Source organism: Hemibagrus wyckioides, linkage group LG22 (genome assembly GCF_019097595.1).
Source record: "Hemibagrus wyckioides isolate EC202008001 linkage group LG22, SWU_Hwy_1.0, whole genome shotgun sequence".
NCBI classification, from domain to species: Eukaryota; Metazoa; Chordata; class Actinopteri; order Siluriformes; family Bagridae; genus Hemibagrus; species Hemibagrus wyckioides.
Window position 1 is genome coordinate 11095660 of NC_080731.1, and position 15116 is coordinate 11110775.

Here is a 15116-nt window from a genome sequence, read left to right on the forward strand (position 1 = left end):
AAGTATAAACAAATATTCACATAAAGAAAAAGATTGATTTTTTTTACTAAAAATTAATGACCAAATCGGATGTATTACTCTTCTTCAAAAATAAATAAATGCATTCATAAAGAAATAAATAACAACAACATCAATAATAATAATAATAATAATAATAATAATAATAATAATAATAATAATAATTTAATCAGATCAAACACAGCCAGGTCTATAAGTTTTTGCAGCTGGCTGTGTAGTCCCTGGTTTGATGCTGAGCTTCTGTTACTGTCTGTGTGGAGTTTTTTCACATTCTCTCCATGTCTGCATGCATTTCCTCAGGGTTCTCTAGCTTCTTCCCCAACTCCCAAAAACATGAACTCTAGGTATGCTCCTAGGTGTGAATGATACTCATCCAGGGTGTATTCCAGCCTCAAGCAGGACCAGGATCAGGATAAAGTGCTTATTGAAGATGAACATGAAGATGAAGGTATAAAATCACCCACCAGTGGCTTAAATCCTAATGAAGTAAGCTAGATTTCCGGTGCTTTAAAAAAAAAAAATAAATAAATAATATATATATATATATATATATATATATATATATATATATATATATATATATATATATATATATATATATATATATATATATATATATTAATACTGAACAAATCAATGTCAGTTAAAACTGATGGTCACTTGAAAGTCTGCTAAAAATACAGTAAAATTTCCTCCCTAAACAAGGTTGTGCATCAACAGAGATTATTCCTCTGTTTTATATTTATTATTCATTATGGCATTTGACTACAGTTTTCAGTAGAAGACTCCCCATAACACCCTACAATGGGATCCTTGGTTATAGCATGTCTTCATGAATGGAAGTCACTCTCAAGGATGTTGTGAGCAGAAATGGTGCAGACAATGGGGTCCTGAGGGTTTGAAGGGAATTAGACCATCCAACATGACTGCCCATGTGTGCCACAGCTATGTCGCACCCCAGACACCGCTCTCATGTGGCATCACCCACAAGTGTCCGCATTCCACTGTGTCCAAACATGTTGACCACTCAAGTTGTGCCAGTCCTCATGCCACCGCCTACAGCTATAAAGCCATAAAGATTCCACTTGATGTCACTTCAGCCACCTGTGCACTGACTAGCATGTGTTTCCCATTAAGCCATGGTCACTCTAGCATGTTTTCCATTTTTGTTAACCATATGCGTAGTTACCATTTGTTGTTTGCTGCCAAATTTGCGTAAACGTTCAGAGCAAACCACAACTATGCAGTAATTCAAGCTTCTTATTTGTGTCTGATTAAGTCGCCATAACACAGGAAGGCACAATATACTGTCGTGCTTTGTGTTCAGCCCTGAAGAATAGTTTTACACTTCTTCTTCTTCTCTCAGTCTTTAATTTGATAGATAATCAATGACGCCTTCGCGCAGGCCCTGGTGAGAGCTCAGAAGAAGGATCCTAATTGAATCTGACAATAATTTTCACATCGTTCTCATGCCCTGTCTCCAATGCCATTAGTGACATTACTGTGCTAATGGTTGCCATGACAGCATGAGCAATGCTCATTAATGGCCTCAGTGGCAGAAATGTTCAGAACAATTTCTTTTTCCTTTTGTGCTCTCCTATATTTTTGTCTCAACTTCTGATTTTTGAGATCTTGAAAATGCTTCAAAGGGGAAGTTCAGGTACAAAATAAGATTTGGCGCCAAGTACACATGTTGATCGTGAGAAAGAAAAAAAAAAAGTTCTTTCATTCAGTCAGTTTTGCTTGTGCTAAGCAAAAAAAGTAGCTTATTTTCACATTGAGACAATAAAAGGGATTTTTTGTTTCTTTCGGCTTAGTCTCTGTCTTTATCCTCTGTGCTCTTGCTGTTCCTGCCTTCCTTTCAGTTCCCTTTGCTTTCTCGCTCGCTTGCTTTCTTTCTCACTGTCTGTTAGTATTGTCTCAACAGTCTTGCTTGCTTCTCTACAGCAAAGGGTCTCAAATGGACACAGTGGCTATTCTTACCAAAAATCAGACGGACCGTGCAAAAAAAGAGACGACAAACAAGCATCTGTTGCAGATGGCCCGGCATTTTTCACTGCGGTCAGGCTCTGTTTAACAAGCAGCGCCGCTCACATCCCACTGAGCTCTTTCTGGAGAGAAGTGCTGCGTTCGACTCAGGACAGAGTGCTCCGGGAAGTGTGGCATACTCGGTTTCGATAGTCTGTAAACAAGCTGAGCTGCCGTGCCCAAATTTCACTTTTGGAAGACGAGAAAACAGTCGAGCGCTGGCTTTTGCTCAGGAACAAGCAGCTGGACCGGAACGTAAATTTTCACACAGCTCTGGAACACAAAGCCATCCTTACTGTGACCACTGGCTGAACACACACAACCCCACCCCAAACATCTTGGACACATTAGAGCTAGTAGACTATATGAGACAAGTGATGACAGACAAAGTTTGCTCATTGCAGTTCATGCAGATTATCCACTTAATGCCTTAGAGACTGGTTTCGCACAATAATACATAATCAACCTCTGATTTCTTCATAACACTTAACCACTGAAACATACCACATCTACACTTCCTGTTGTTGTTCTTCTGAGTCTGAGTACTCATCAGTTACATTTTAAGGCTGTGTATCTCATGCCAGTCTATTATAAGTTTGTTCGCTCTCTGAGTTCCTTCAGCCTTTAACCAAATGCAATACATTATTCAGAATGAACAGATAATGTTTTCTAAGCAGATAAAAAATACTTTTTTTTTTTCTTTTAGAAAGCTTGCCAGAAAGCTTCACAAGGCATCTGCTTGAGACTAGAACTATGCATCATGAGGCTAGGGATGATTTTTATTTTTTTAAAGTGGAAATTTTTGTATTTCCAAGCAGGTGAGCGGACAAATATATAGCTTGAGGCATGAGAAAGCGGTCAGATATGCAGCTTAAAGAACCAAAGGAGGATCAGACATAAAATGTGGATATGCATTTACAAGGTTCATTCATAGATCCTTAGCAACTGCCTGGTCAGGGCCGTGCTGGTTTAAGTTAAGCTGCTTGGATGTTTATATATATTTATATATCTGGTTGAGACTAGTTTTGAACTCGAGTGATGATGCTGAGATTGAGGGACAATTCACAGTCTATCTTCTGCTTTAGGCCACACCTACTTCAGGTTGAACTCCAAATACATAGAGTACTAAACAGATACAGATAGTTGTACTGTATTACACCACTAGCCTGTGCACATGTTTATATAAACTTTATGATCAATCCTTTAATGACGAGTCACAATTATAGAGCTACATCATAGCACTGATGTCGTGCTTAGTATTATTAATGTCTTTAACATTACCCTTTATATAAAACAGGTCACAAGTCTCAGCCGTGAAAATGTCTGTGTTGCATCCTCATAAATGTTTTAGAGCCTTGTAGTTATATCTATCAGTGCAGTGTTGGAGCATTTTTTAACCAGTAACATTTTGCTCTTTCTGCACTTACTAGTATAAAAAGAATAATTAATAAATCTACCATAGTGCTGCTAAATTCTCATATCTGAATCATCGGAAGATGCTACGTTTCTATAACTGCAGCTCTGACACTAGCTGGAAGGCAAGTTATAGGTCCATATTAATGTGATTGCTCAAATACTTTATGTTCCATAGTATTATATAGAGAAGACAGTAATATAAACCTAATAATTAATGGAGTTAAAGGAAGGAGTCTTTGTAAAGTTGTTTCTTCAGGTTTGTACAACACTTTTTTAAACTAGGAAAAAGGAAGCTGCAAAGCAGAGTTCAAAGTCTATTTCTATCTATCTATCTATCTATCTATCTATCTATCTATCTATCTATCTATCTATCTATCTATCTATCTAACTAACTAACTGTAAATATATTGAACACATTTTTAAAAAATCTTAAATTCAACACAGTATACAAAAAAAATCAAAGCACATCCCCATAAGTCGTTAATTTGACCTTCTGCAATTACGCAATTGTCTTCCCTATAAATCCCAAAGCTATCTTTCATAAAACTTCAGAAAGCAGATAAGAACAGTTCCAAATATATAATTGCTCATCCTAGCTGGAGTGTACAGGTGTTATGAAGTTATTTATTACGTTTTAGTAATATATTCATTAAATGAAGCCTTAAATCAGAGTGTAAACTACAGGAAGAGCAGTTAAACCCATGAGATGAGACATGAGATGAGATGTGAACAGCTAGAGAGCAATAATGAAAATAATATTAAATCAGCGCTACTTTCTAAGTTATTCTCTTCATTCTTTTCTTAAACGCTGTAACACCACCCTGTTTTACATCTCGGAGACAATAATGTAATGAAGAGAATATTTTTTATTATGAGATGCAGACGTGATGCTGATATATTTGGGCACGCTTTCATTTGATGGAATATGGATTTAATTACTGTTAGATTTCACTTTTTCATTATGTTAATAATGCTGCTGACTGACAGTTGGTTTATTGCTGGATTTGGTGAAACGTCTCTTTATTTCCGAGTGACTTTATTGCGGTTGGAGAGGCAGCCGAGTGCTCTGGCTTGGTTAGCTGCCAGTAATGGACAGATGCAGATGCCAAATTGGGGAAGTGAAAGTCCTGCTTTCTTTCGCTCTTTTTCCTCTTTTATCTCTCACTTGCTCTCTCCATCACTACACAGCCAGCAGAAGCTGCAGACCACACACAGGCGCACATGCACACACACTTGCGAACACCTCACCCCATGTTAACGAATCCCTGACTCGAACCCAATGAATGTAATCAACTGTCAGAGGTTTGCGGGTGTATCTGAGCCTCAAGGGACTGTTTTGGGGAAAGGCTAAAGAGACAATAAGACTGTGAGCATGCTGTTTATTAGTGCATCAGAGTATGGTTGCAGGAGGTTTTGTAAAACACACAAAAGGATATCTGGAAGGATTTGCTTAAAATTCTTGCCTTTTTGCTTGTTTTTCAGCTTTTGGTTCAACAGCAGAACTATGTGCACATATAATACTGTTTTATTAAATATCTATTTATTTATTTATTTAACAGTGACAATATAGTTCTTTTTACAAAGAATACAACAGCTCTGACATACATAGCATGTCTATGGTTAAGCTTGAATCTGAGTCAAGCCACTGTTTAATAGCTTCTTTTTATGATGGTCATTCCATCCCATACACTTAACTATATTTTCCTCAGGAAACTGTGTGAAGCACCTGCCTCGCTGGGCAAGAAAGCTGCATAATCAACAAATAAGTGACCATTCCCATATAAGCTAATTAACATGTTACTTAAAATTCACACTGGACGCGACATGTGTGTAGCATACACGACATTCCGACCGTTTCGCACGGCTTACAACACATTTATGTTCTGTAAAGGCATCCAGTGGAAACCCCAAAACGTCTAACAGTGCCAAAGCAGCATGATGGGTCTGTAATTACAACCCAGTTCACTTCAAAACATCACATGAGAAAAAGAAAAGGAACTGCAAACAAACAACATGGTTGTGCTTATTTTGGTATAATGAGGATCATTACTGTATAAACACTCACACTATGCTCTACAACTACAGGTCAGGAGATTCAGAACCATGTTTCAGATTTTAGAGTTTTAAAATAAACCTGACAGGATGTGTATCTATACTGTGAGAAGGACAAATGAAAAAGAAACCTTTGGTCTAAATGCACATCTACATCTAGATTTCTGTAGGTCTGTTGAGTCGATAACTGAATACAATAGGATTCAATTGTTTCTTTAATGGGTTGAAGCTAATGAACAAACTCACAAACAATACATCCAGGATGACCAGTTTACTCAAGCAGCTTGACCGAATATACATTCGACCCCATGTGCAGGAGACATCAGGAGGAAAAAAGCCCTTGAAGTTTTGAAATTAGTTGACAGATTCCATCAGTCTCCATCCTCTGACATGCTACATCCTGGTGAACTAAGGTTAAGAGAAGGCAGAGCAGGTTTTCCTCTGCCTGACTGAGCCAAGCACCCAGAGGGCATTGTAAGGCCCACGATGTGATTTATAATTACAGGCACATGCTCGCTTGCGAGCGGCCACAAACACAGTAACACACAGAAAACACACTTATATATGCATGTATGCATGTAAAAAACCACATAATGGGAAATGAATAAAATGTAAAGACTATAAACGTAAGAAATTCACACCATAAGTTTATAAACAAGTGCAACCTTAATAATAAAAAAGATTTCATGTAAAATGTATTTTTTTCAAACAATATAAAAGTATTTCTGAGGTTGCAAAAAAAAAAAGTCCAGCTATATGCTTTAATTTTGCAATTATATTCCCCTGAAGCTACAATGCTTTACAGAGACCTCTTGCTGAATAGAGTTAGTACCTTAAAGAGGCACCGTATTTATAATTTTTTAAATATTTTAATTTGATATAGTATTGGTACTTATGGTCATTCACTGGTTTACAATTTTCTGCCCTAACCAACAAGCAGTACATGTAATTTAACAGAACAGCATGCACACATTGTTGTCTTTGCCAATAAGGTCATTTCTCCTGAAAGGAAGTGAGACAGGAAATGTCCCCTGCAGGCAGTTTAGAATGAGTGTGTCCTTCCTGCATGCAGTGGATTACACAAACGTATTTAGGAGAAAGAAAGAAAAAAATAGAGAAGGCTACAAAAAGTCCCATGTATCATCACCATATGCTTCATACCCGTATAAAACAAGATCTGAATTTCGACCACATTGTTGCAACCACAGCATGTTTAAGGAATTAATGTCTTACGCAATCGTCAATGCTGAAGCTGAAGCTTCTGCAAATATAAAGTTGTGCACGTTAATTATACTTCTGCAAATATAATGAACCCAATCACCTGTAGATTTCCAAGCATATTCATGGAACAGTTGATTTGATTTGTAGTGACATCTATAAAGCTCACAGGCACAGCTCAGAGAGTGCTGAAAACTGACACAATGATGACTAAACTCTTCTATTTCCTTAGACTCACACTCACTCTTCCTCCTTTTATATGGCGCCATTACTTTTGTTCTAACTGATTGGCTAGTCTTATTTGTGTTAATTTATGGAGTCACTTTGGACTGCTTTCTTTCAAGCAGTCATTAATACAGACTGACTGAGTTTCACAAAATATTTTTCCGAAAAATTTGTCTACTCATTTGTATTCCTTTAGTGTTCCTTCTAAAGTGCTGTGTGACTCTCTGAGCAATTTATTAGGAACACTATACTAATACTGGGTAGGACTTACCTTTGCTATTACTTCTTTATATCATGAATTCCACAAGAAGTTGGGAACATCCCTTTGATATTTTTGTCCTTGTTGATATTACGGTATTACGCAATTCAGCTGCTGTTCTACCACATCCAAAAACTGGGACTTTGAAGGCCACTGAGGAGCACTGAGCTCAATGTCATTTTCATAAAACCAGTTTGAGATGACTTTTACTTTGGGACATGGTGCATTATGATGCTGGAAGTAGCCGTTAGACGATAGGTAATAAATTGTGGCCATGAAATGATGCACATGGTCAGTAACTTCACTCCAACAGTCTGTTGCATTCAAGTGATGATTGCTTGGTATAAAGCCCACATCTTTACACCATTTCCACCAGCCTGGACAGGTTAGGTCCATGGAGTCATCCTACTAACACCAAATTCTGACCCTACAGTCTGTGTGCTTCAACAGAATCTAACATTAATCAGACCAGGCTATATTTTCCAGTCTTTAACTGTCAAGTTTTTATCTTGTGCACACTGCAGCCTCAATCATCTGACATGGTCTTCTGCTGTTGGGTTGTCTTCCCATCCTCCTCAAGGTTCAATCATTCTGAGATGCTTTTCTGCTCAACACAATTGTACAGAGTGTTTATCTGAGTGACTGTAGCCTTTCCGTCAACTGGGACCAATCTGGCCATTCTCCATTGACCTTTTTCATTAACAAGGGGTTTCTGTCCAGCATGAACTGCCACTCACTGGATGTTTTTTCTTTATTGCATCATTCTAACTAAACTCTAGAGACTGCTGTGTGTGAAAAACCCTGGAAATCAGCAGATACAAAAACACTCAAACCCTCCTTATCACCTGACGCTGCTTGTTTGTACCTTGTTTTATACTATGCTCTGCTGCCACGTGATTGGCTGATTAGATGTTTGCATTAACTGTGTGTGAGACATCTCTATAAGGGAGAAGTGGTAGCTTAGTGGTTAGTTAGTTGGCCTACACATTAAAAGGTTGTGAGTTTGAATTCCATGACCACCAAGCTGCCAATTCTGAACCTTGAGCAAGGCCCTCGGTTGTATAAAATGATACAAAAATGTAACTTGCCTGGGTTAAGGGTGTTTGCCAAATGCTGCAAATCTATATATCTTATGCCAATAAATGTCTCACACACACACAAATGCATACATTTGCCTACTATCCTTGTGAGGAGCTTTCTTTGGTCTAATTATTAATCCTCTGCCTACACTTAAAGCAACCTTTTGGCACATTGTTATTTATATTATAAAAAAATCTCTTTTCCAGACAAATATCAAAAGTCCAGAAGGCCAAAACTGTCTGATCTTCCAATTCGGGTGGGTCTCCACCAAGATATTAAAACATGGCCCCACACACACACACACACACACACACACACAAACATTCTGGCTGCATACGCACACTACCAAGTGAAATAGTCGGGGGAATAGAGCACTTAGATCAATGAATCTAAAATCATCCTAGATTATTGTATTACTCTCATACAGTAACCCATTTACTGCCAGATCCTCTTTCCTTATGCACAAACACAGGGTGTGAACTCTACCTGACAGAATGGGGCCACGGTGCTACCCAGGGAATTAAGGTGTTGCTCAAATGCAATTATATAATTATAAATTTCCTTTGTTGTGGGCTCATCAGATGAAATCCAGCAGCAATAACGGAAGCTGCAGCAGAGTTTAAAAACCCCTGACATCCTGTTCGCTTCGTACGTCTGTTTGATTTGGTCAAACAAAAACATATATGTATACGTGAGAGAGGTACGCTCACGTCTCAGAGAGTGAAGCCAGTGTTTAAAGATTGCATGTTGTCACTACACTGGAAGTTTTGAATGAGTTGAGTGAAAGCTGAACTAGTTTCTCTCTCTCTCTCTCTCTCTCTCGCTACACTCACTACAGTTTCTTGGACTACTTGAAAATGTCATGTGGGAGAATATATAGTTCAAAGCAGGGAGAAAGATTTTGTAAAATGTAGAAGGAGGTTTTATATGGCTGCTGGTGGCATTTTAAAGCTGCAGTCTGCAGTGTGTAATAATCTACGCTATTAGGTTTGTGGGCATTTTGAGAAATTGCAACAGGGCCTTGTACTTTATTATTTTTTTGCATAGTTAAGGTGCAACATTATTAAAGGGGTAAATTATACATACTGAATAATATGCACCTGCTGGAGTTTAGGTATTGTGTGTGCATTTCATGTAAATTTGAGTAATCCACACACTGTAGGTTATTATATTTTTTTTAAAAAATTCAGTACTGTTATTACTGTTATTAGTGACCAATGACGATAAGTGTCAAATACAGTATTTTATAAAAATTAATGTTACTATAAAGTCATAAAATAACCTTGAGAAGGTTATTTATTGAATTTTAATTGAAAAAAAAAAAATCATCACATCATATCATTTTGATAAAATTCATGTTGCATTACAATTTTCTTTTCTTCCATTTAAAACAATTCATGCACATTGACACCTGACCTGGTCTTGCAAGTTTTACCCAACCTCCAAACACACCCAAATCAGGATTAGTTTTCAGGATTATTATTATTATTATTATTATTATTATTATTATTATTATTATTATTATCATTACAAGCTCTAGAACTTGAAGTGATGCTATGATTCCTCTTGCAATGCCACATGCATATGATTCATCTAAGATCCAAGTACATGAGTAGGTGTCTTCCAGTACAAAGGGAACATGAGCAAGACATATGGATACTCCAGCATTGCTGTTGGCTGAGACATTCTTTGGACGTGTGATATTTCACACTTGTGCAAGTGCACAGATTTTATCCTTTTAGGCCAGACATTGACTGAACACTTCTAATGTTTGACAAAGGAAAGACTTGAAAAGCATACTTTAGTGCATATAAAGCTCACTTGACAGTACAAATGTGTGTGTGTATGTGTGTGTGTGTATGTGTGTGTGTGTGTGTGTGTGTGTGTGTACATGGTTTTGTCTGTGGAAGAACTCCAGCAGTGCTCTGTCAGGTATTTACTTTTAAAAAGAAATCCTTTTTTAATCATTCAAAAGTCTCATCAGCCAGACAAGGTACACTCTCACTACCCACGTTGTGCAGGTCAGATTGTTTCTGTTTCATTAAAGTCAGCAAATTGAATATCAGGGCCAGAACAGGAGCTGCGTACTCTCTTAATTATGTCTAATAAATCTGGCTGCTAATTGCCCCCAGGGAGAAGAGAGACTGCTGGGTAATGGAAGGACTGGAGTGGCACATTAAGATTTGTTATTCTACCCTCACAGATGAAGCAGACAAACTAAATGTGGACGATTGTCAAAGCGTTCGCTGTGTTTGTTTATGTGCTCCTTGCTGGAGGGGACTACCATTCTAATAAAGTGCTCGGAAATGCATGCTAATCTGACATATTTGCTTAGCACTGAGCATGAAGCTGCTTCTGTTTGCTTTGCTTCAATTGCATGCCAGCGTGAATATTTTGGACTTCAAAGAAGGGCCAAAAGAAGTAAATATCCCTTATTAAAATTTGCACAATTCCTCCTTACCTTAAAATAGATCAAGCAAGACATGTTTGGTGTGCACTTTTTGTCATGTTCTGGTGCAAAAGAAAGCTAAAGTTAGCATTATTTTCTGCATACTTGTGTCAGAATAGTTTGGCTAAATAATATAATTTATAACTCGCTGTACACAAGAGTCATGGTAAAAAAAAATGATAATCTGGTAATCTGATTCACTGAACAATCCTTCCCTTAAACTTCTAGCCACACTCTTACCGCACTGTGAGTCTATCTTGGAGTGATTCTGGCTGCTAGTGCTATTTTTAGCAATGTAACATCCTTTGTCCATATATATACTTTCAGAAACTACATGCATAAAAATGATACACAAAACTATATAGGGATGTAAGGCTACATCCTTTATTTTTCTGTAAAGCTGTTTTTTAAAAGCATTACACACACGTGTAAGTATGTGATATGGATTACACAGTGATTAACTACTTATGAGCAATATTAGCCTCATTGTGTTACACTGCTCCTTAAATAGGACTATTTTAGCTTTAACAGTAACCTACTTCCTGTTTCAGACCTTTCAGACCTTTCTTTTCACAGAAAACAAACATTTTTACTAATTTTGGAGATTACAGGAAAATTAATCTGCGGTCTCAGATATGAACACTGTGGATAACATATTAGGCGGCCAGAGCTAAAGTCAAGATTATGAACCTAAACCACAAAACAAACTGTTATTCCCTTTTCTTCTGGATTTTCCATTGTCAGGTTTGTAGCTACTACTGTTCCCCTTAAACAATCTGTCTTCCTCTGACCACATGTGAGTCAACGCTTTAGTTCCTCATCTCAGCCGCTGTCTAAAAGGAATCAATCTCCAGTCTGGATTTGACTCATTAGGCTGTGGGCTACTGTGTGCCTTTGTTTACGCACATGTCTCGATGCCAGGGGTTCCTTATCATTAGAACCTGCTCTCAGAAGCTGTAATGATAAAATAGGATGTATTAGCAGCAGTTACTCACCAGTGACTGCCAAATGAATCAGAACGGCTGCAGACATAAGGAAAGGGCGGGGTGTTGGGGGAGAAGTATTATGTGTAAAAAAAAAAAAAAGAAAGAAAGAAAATGTTTTGCAGTTGTTGGTCAAGAGTTCAGCTTTGCCAGTAATTGTAAAGAAGAGTTGTAAATAGATTACATTTTTAGCTCCTATTTACCCACACACTTGTAAACGGATTATACTCAATGCAACCATCTGTAATCAATGTTTATCTGATTATGTGTGAATTCAATGTGGAACTTTTGCAATATTGGTCGTTCCCTGAGTGCCTCCCAGTGCGACTTTTGTATTCTTTTCCATCACGGCATGTCATCTGTATCTCTATCTTAAACCTTTCATTCATTCATTCATCTTCAATAAGCACTTTATCTTGGTCAGGGTGACGGTGGATCCGGGAACAGTGAGCACAAGCGGACGGGATGCGGCAAACACAGCAAACTCACAAAAGCCATACTTACAAGTTGAGGCTACTTCCTACTTCTGCAGGGTGTTTAGAATAAAGGCAAAGGAAAGTACTAAAATTTGCCGTCAAGTTACATCATCTTTTGTCATTTCCTCAAAATATGTAAATAAATAAATCATTGCTCTCTCAGTAGGAGAAAAGGAAATATTTTAGGAAAAAGAGAAATATTTGTAGAAAAAAATAATACTAAATAATAAAAATAATAATAATAAATATATACAGTATTTCATAATGAATTACTATATTTTGTGAGTGTGAAATGATCCAATAAATAACTGCTTTTGAATTATTTTTATTTCAGGTTTCAATGTTGCACTGCTGAGAACCTTGTTTTGGTATGAACTGAGTAAGAAGAGCTTAAAGTGCACGAATGCAATACAAAATGGGAAGCATTACTATTATTTAGGCTATACGTAACCACATTTTTTTTTACAAGTTCAATGATTGATTCTGTGTCTCTGTGTTGTTCTTAATCACACTGATTAATGCTAAACATATGGATATACAGTAGATGGTGTAGATGGATGTTTATAAGCGAGTGCTGTGTAGAGGCTTTATTTGCAGCACATCAATCATGTGATCTAACACAAGAGCAATTTCATTCTTAATCATGTGATAATTTGTCTCTACAGAGTCTTGTATAAGTAATCACACCCCTTTGAACATTTCACCAATTTGGATTGGTATAACCTGAAAATAAACGTGACTTAAGTTAAGATTATAAATCATGATTCTATCCATAAACATTTATGATATGGAAATGGGGAGAATAAATAAAGTTTGCAAAATAGCTTACAAAAAAGTAAAACATTTGTGAAACTGAAATTCTGAAACATTGGAATTACATAAGTGAAACTGAAAAATTTCCTAAAACTCCTAATTGCTAATTTCCCAAAACTTTCCTTCAGAAGTGACCTAGTTGAATGGATTTAACTTGTTTGTTTGTTTGTTTTTTAAAAAAAACATTTTTTTAAAAAAAAGTGTCATGTGACCTCATTATAAAGGTCTTAAGTCTTTAAGAGGAAATTAATCAGCGGTCAAGTGCATGTGGAGATGTGAAATCTTAGTGGTTAATGCAGTGGCTTACTGATTGGAAGGTTGTGAGTTTGAATCCCAGGTCCACCAAGCTGCCACTATTGGGTTTAACCCTCAATTTTTCAGCGGTATAAAATAAGATTATAAAAAGTCTCTCTGGATAAGGGTGTCTGCTAAATGTACCTGTGTAACAGATGCTGCCACCACCATGCTTCATTTTTCTAGTTTAAACAATTTAAACAATAAAGACGTTGGAAATATCACTCACAGTAATATAGTAATATAATTAACAAGACAATCTCTGGAATGCTTTTGTAGTCTCTTAGGTTAAATGCTGGGCATGAATGTGGCAAGCAAACACATGGTAAGTGCATTATGTTGTGTGATCCGAGAAAACCTTCTTTGAATGCATTTCATACAGAGTGTGTGTGTGTGTGTGTGTGTGAAGTCAACTCAGACTTCATGAACCTCACTCTGACCCAGCACATCAGTAGGATCTCCATCCCCTCTCGGCAAACTCTGGCCGACACGGACTCCCTCTGTACCTGTGAAAATAAACCAGGCCTGAGGCTCCTAGGCATCCCAAGCACTGTTAACACTCTAAACATTCAGAGTCATCGACCGTGGACCCAGCCACACTCTTTAAACACTTGTTAAACGTGCACGTTTTTCCTGCAATGTCAACAGCTCCCAATCACCCTACAGGGAACACCACACCAAGCCAGCTTCTAGGCAACGGTGCAATGAAAGCAATCGAACAGAAAAGGGCATGTAGCGAACGCTCCTAACGGAAGTCTCTCCCCCTTCCTTAGTTCGCATGAAGGGTCTGATTGAGAGGCGAGACGAGAAAGCTATGCGACCACGTCGACTTCCACATCACCAACCCCACAGGTGAAAATCCCCAAACTAGACTACAGAGACTAGAAAGCAATGTGATGTGATGCCTTGGCAGCACCCCACAGCCCAAATGGAAACCCTGGGTAATAAACCGAGCCAAGCCTGTTTGCACTTTTCCCACAGATGGATGGTGAAAAGCAACATGAGATGGCAATGGCAGCCCTTAACGTTTCCTCTGGAAAGTGGAGTCTGCTCAGTTTTCCATTGTCGGAAGACTAAGAAACGTGCGGACCACCGTCAATGGTGTCTAGATGCATTATTGTGACGACCCCGTGTCACTTCATCCAAGTGACCCATAACACGTGAGATTCTGCAGGCTTTCACGCATTAAATGACTCTTGCTTTTGCTCGAAGAGTGTGTGTGTGAGAAGCAGAATGGAGGAGAGCTGTGTGCTGCTGGATTTCCCAGAGCGCAGCATATTACTGTTCCATTGCATCATTGTGAGCCCCAATTCTACCCTCATTCTATTGTGCTTTCATGAGACCAGCTCCAAAGACTGGCAACCTAATTGGGCATATGTTCTCTAAATGCTTACAGGATTCAGCTCTAATGGCAAGGAACTGATAGTCCGAATTCTACCTAAAATTTTATGGTATCATCAAACAAGTCAAGATCCTATACCTTGAAAAACATGCACAACACCCCATGTAGCCAATTTGTCTCGTTTGTTGCTCAACGTGAAGTCGTTGCTATTGCCAGAGGCGTCAGAGAACGACGAAGAATGGAGAGCATGTTAGCCCTGCCCTTAAATAAACAACAAATAAATTGACTTCTGTTTTTCAAGCCTTTAATGATGTTTTTCGCTTTTCCCAACATTACCAGAGAGAAGAGCAATTCATTGCGAGATCTGCAATAATAAAGCACTCCATGCCTCGCTCCAGTTCGTGGCCGAAACAAGCGAAATCATTCTAGAAGAACAGGAGTGGTGAACTTAATAGAGGAAATC